Raw genomic sequence first — 5092 nt, 5'->3', positions numbered from 1 at the left:
AGGGTGTCTTTGAGAATCTGCTTTTACCTACCCATTTTCTTGAGGGTGTGAGACTGCTGAGATGCTTTTTGTGATGCCATGTCTAGCACAGAAATCAGTGAACAATTGGCTGTCAAACTGGTTGCCATCATCAGATACTATTTTCTGGGGTAAACCAAAGCCACAAATTATATTTTTTAGCACAAAGTCCAGTACTTTTTTGGAAGTGATGGTTGGCAGTGGCTAGGCTTCCGTCCACTTGGTGAAGTAATCAACTGCCACTACTGCATACTGAACTCCTCCCTTTCCCTTTGGTAACCGACCAATGAGGTCAATTCCCCAAATAGTTAGGGGCCATGGACTCTACGTTTGAGTAAGCTCGTTTAGGGCTGCTCAGGGTATCTTGGCAAATCTCTAACACTTGTCACATCTTCGAACATATGCAAAGGCATCTTCCTTTATAGTTTGCCAAAAGTAGCCTTGCCTTAAAATCTTCTTAGAAAGACTTTGCCCCCTCCATGGTTCCCACAAAAACCCTCATGTACTTCCCCCAACAGCCATCCTAAATATGTTTGGTTGACACACCTGTGTAATGGCAAGGAGAACCCCATTCTGTATATGACCCCGTTCAGGATTATATACTGAGAAAATTTCCTCATTAATTTTTCGGATTCATTGTGACTACTGGGCAAGATGACGTGTTCCAGATAAGCTGCAATCGAGGTCATCCAGGATGGAGTGTTTTCTATAAGGAAGACTGGTTCTGGCAGGTTGATACTTTGTTCGACCAGGTATTCAATAGGAACCAGGTTGGCTTTGTCCACCACAAAATTGCTGGCCAGTCTAGCCAGTGCATCTGCTATGGCATTTTGTTCTCTTGGTATCTATTGGATATTGTATCTCTTGAGCTAAGCAAGCAGATCTTTAATCATATCAACATAGGCCATCATTTTTTCTCCGCGTTATAAAGTAATTTCCAAAAATATTTACTGATGACTTACCAGGGTTGCCGGCGACTTTGGAAATTGACTTCACAATCGAACTAGAACTGGGAACCGAGCCTATCTCAAAGGCACCACACTGGATGGCACCAAGCAAACTCAAGGAATTAAAGACACAGTTGCAAGAACTATTAGACTTGGGTTTCATCATACCAAGCCATTCACCATGGGGAGCATCGGTTCTATTTGTGAAGAAGAAGGATGGAAGCATGCGAATGTGTATAGATTACCGCGAGCTGAACATGGTTACAATTAAGAATAAGTACCTGCAACCCCGTATCGATGACATATTTGATCAACTCTGAGGAGAAACCGTGTTTTCTAAGATTGATCTACGACCCAATTATCACCAGATCACACATACAAGAAGATATACCAAAGATAGCTTTTAGAACTCGATATGGACTTTACAAGTTTCTAGTTATGTCTTTTGGTCCTACCAACGCTCCAGCCACATTTATGGATTTAATGAATCTGGTCTTCAAGGATTAATTGGAAAAATTTGTTGTAGTGTTCATAGACGATATTTTGTTGTACTATAAAGATGAAGTCGAGCACGAGGAACATTTAAGATTTGACTATGCTACGACTGAAGGAGCATAAACTTTATGCCAAGTTCAAGAAGTGTGAATTTTGGCTATCACAAGTAGGGTTCCTCGGCCATATAGTATCCAAGGACGAAGTTGCTGTAGATCCAGCTAAGGTAGAGACTGTGAAGGATTGGGCAAGACCTAAGAATGTGTCAGAAGTTAAAAGTTTTCTCGAGCTAGCGGGCTATTATCGAAGATTTGTAGAACTCTTTTCTAAGATAGCCACTTCGCTTACCAACCTAACCCAAAAAAACAAAGGCTCAACTGGACAGATAGATGTCAAGAGAGCTTCCAGGTTCTCAAGGATAACTTATGCTCAGCACCATTACTTTGTGTACCGACACCCAATGACAAGTTTGTAGTATATTGTGATGCGTCGAAGCAAGGTATAGATTGTGTGTTGATGCAGAATGATAAAGTAATAGCCTACTCCTCAAGGCAGATGAAGGAGTACGAGCAACACTATCCAACACATGATATGGAGTTGGCAGCGATGGTCTTCGCATTAAAAATCTAGTGCCACTACCTTATGGGGAACGGTGTGAGATTTATATGGACCACAAGTGCTTAAAGTATTTCTTAACACAGAAGGAGCTCAATATGAGGCAGCGCAGGTGGTTAGAGCTAGTAAATTATTATGACTACGAAATCTTGTACCACCCAGGAAAAGAAAATGTAGCTACAGATGCGTTAAGCCGAAAGAGTTATGGAAATCTAGCAGCATTATCCGGAATAGAAAAGCCACTACAGCAAGAGCTAATCAATGCCGGAATAGAAGTAGTCATTGGTCAACTAGCTAACTTGTCCACCCAGTCAAATCTATTGGAAGATATATAGATTGGACAACGGCATGATGACACGTTAGTATTACATATGGCTGCAGTCAACGAAGGCAATACTACATATTTCTCTATATCAGGATAGGGTTTCTTGAGATATAAAGGATGAGTGTGCGTGCCGAATGATTATGGATTTAAGATGAAGATTTTAGAAGAGGCACACACACTACCCCATACTCAGTTCACCCGGGGTCGACCAAGATGACTCACGACCTTAAGGCACTATATTGGTGGCCGGGAATGAAGAAAGACGTGGCGAAATATGTGTCCAAATTTCTTATATGAGAGCAAGTAAAAGCAGAACATCAACAACCCGCAAGGTTATTGCAACCGCTTAGTATTCCAGAATGGAAGTAGGAAGACATAGCCATGTACTTTGTGGCAGGATTACCACGAACAAATAAGCAGCACTACTCGGCTTGGGTAGTGGTAGATAGACTAACCAAGTCAACTCACTACCTTCCTGTCAAGACTGCGTACACTGCTGACCAGTACGCAGACGTTTATGTTTGAGTGATAGTACGATTGCATGGAATCCCTAAGACCATAGTATCAGATAGAGGATCAGTGTTTACATCAAGATTTTGGGGAAGCTTGCAACAAGCCATGGGTACCAAGTTAAGTCTTAGTACGGCATCTCATTCTCAGACCGATGGTCAGTTCGAGCACACTATACATATTTTAGAAGATATGTTGCGCGCTTGTGTACTGGACTTTGGAGGATCATGGAGTAAGTATTTGCCACTTATAGAATTCTCCTACAATAATAGCTACTAGGCAACGATCAGTACGGCACCCTATGAGTTACTTTATGGAAGGAAGTATCGATCGCCGTTACATTGGGACGAGGTAGGAGAAAGATAACTTCTTGGACTCGAAGTTTCTAGAGAGGCCCATGATGTAGTGGTGCTGATTAGAAAGCGTATGCTCATTGCTTAGAGTTGCCAAAAGAGTTATGCGGATGCCAAGCGGTGAGATATGGAATTCAAAGTCGTAGATCAAGTCTTCTTAAAGATATCTCCTATGAGAGGAGTGAAGCGGTTTGGGAAGAAAGGAAAACTTAGACCCCGATTTATAGGTCCTTTTAAGATATTGGACAAGGTGGGAAACATTGCATATAGAATAGCCCTACCGCCAACTCTAGCAGAGAGCCACAATGTGTTTCACTTCTCGATGCTGTGTAGATATGTGTCAAACCTATCTCACGTCCTCAAGTACGATATGATAGCACTCCAGAAAGACCTAAGCTACGAGGAACGATTGGTTAGCATCCTAGAGAAAGGGATGAAGGAATTACGGTCTAAGAGTATTCCAATAGTCAAGGTCCTATGGAGTAATAGTTTAGAACAAGAGGCAACGTGGGAGTTGGAGGAAGACATCTTACCACGGTATCCGGAATTGTTTGGTAAGTAATTTAGGGGACGAAATTCTTTGAAGTAGGGGAGAATTGTAGCGTCTCTGACTTTTACTTAGCTAGTTGTATTTTAGTTTTTGTGGATATTGGTTCAAGCCATGATTTTTTGGAAACTCATAGAAATAGTTATGGATTTTATAAGTTTAACCTATAGTTTTGAAATATTAATTATAACATAATATTTGATTAATATAGCTGTTCTATAAATAATATTTATTATAAACTAAGGTTTGGATAGAATTATTAGGAGCACGACACTTGTCACAAGCTCGTTTATTTAAGGATTTAAGGATTTTAGATGAATTAATTAATAATGGATGAATCTAGAAGATCTAGAACCTTCCAGCAGCTGTTAGGATCACATTTTACTAAGTCAATTTGTTTTAACAAACTTCAAATATGCTGAAAAGGTGCAAAATATGTTTAAAATATCTACGTATATCGATATATCGCAGCTATAGGGCTGATACATCACCTACGGAAGACACAGAAAACACATCAACTTCGAACGAATGAAACCTTGAAGGCTCGGGGCATAGGCATAGGCGATATATCGCCTAGGGTAGGGCAATATATAAGCCCTTGGGTTGGTTTTTGAAATTTCATGGAATCCGAGCTAGAAACAACCCTCAACCACTTGGACTTGCTCTTGAACGGTTTTGACCGAGTTCTGGGCGTCTGTTGAAATGAAAGTTCAAATATTTTCAATTAGTATTCATTTATTTATTCATTTTAAAAGGGTTTAGTTTCACTCCTTGAACTCTATAAATAAGACCTAGTACTCAGCCATTCCACTCATCATTCAAGCATTCTTCAGAGCCTCCAAGTTGCTAAGTTTATTCTAGAGAGAAAAAACCTTGGTTTTGGGATAAAAGCTTTTCCAATCTAAGATTTTCTAAACACTTAGGAAGTAAGATAGAGTGTTATTTTGGTATCGAGGTGTAGATCAAAGTCATAGTCCATTCAAGGTATTTTTATCCTCAGGTTTAATCCATCATAATTCTTTTATTTTCTTCCATTTTCATTCAGATCCTAACTTGATTTTATGACTTCTTGGTTAGGTGTCTAAATTTCTTGAACCTTAAGGTTCTTTGGTAAGTTTCTATCTTGATGGTTTAGATCTATTTTTCATCTCCATTTCCTTAGAAACTCATGATTCTTACTATTGGTGTTTAGGAGTTTTCCAATCCCGTTCTTGTCTCCAATATCCCAATTTTTGGTAAGGAAATTAGGTTAGATTATATGTGTTATGATATGTTTATATGCTAT

The sequence above is a fragment of the Humulus lupulus genome, chromosome 3 (genome assembly GCF_963169125.1).
Source record: "Humulus lupulus chromosome 3, drHumLupu1.1, whole genome shotgun sequence".
Classification (NCBI taxonomy): Eukaryota; Viridiplantae; Streptophyta; class Magnoliopsida; order Rosales; family Cannabaceae; genus Humulus; species Humulus lupulus.
This window is presented reverse-complemented; position numbering follows the sequence as displayed.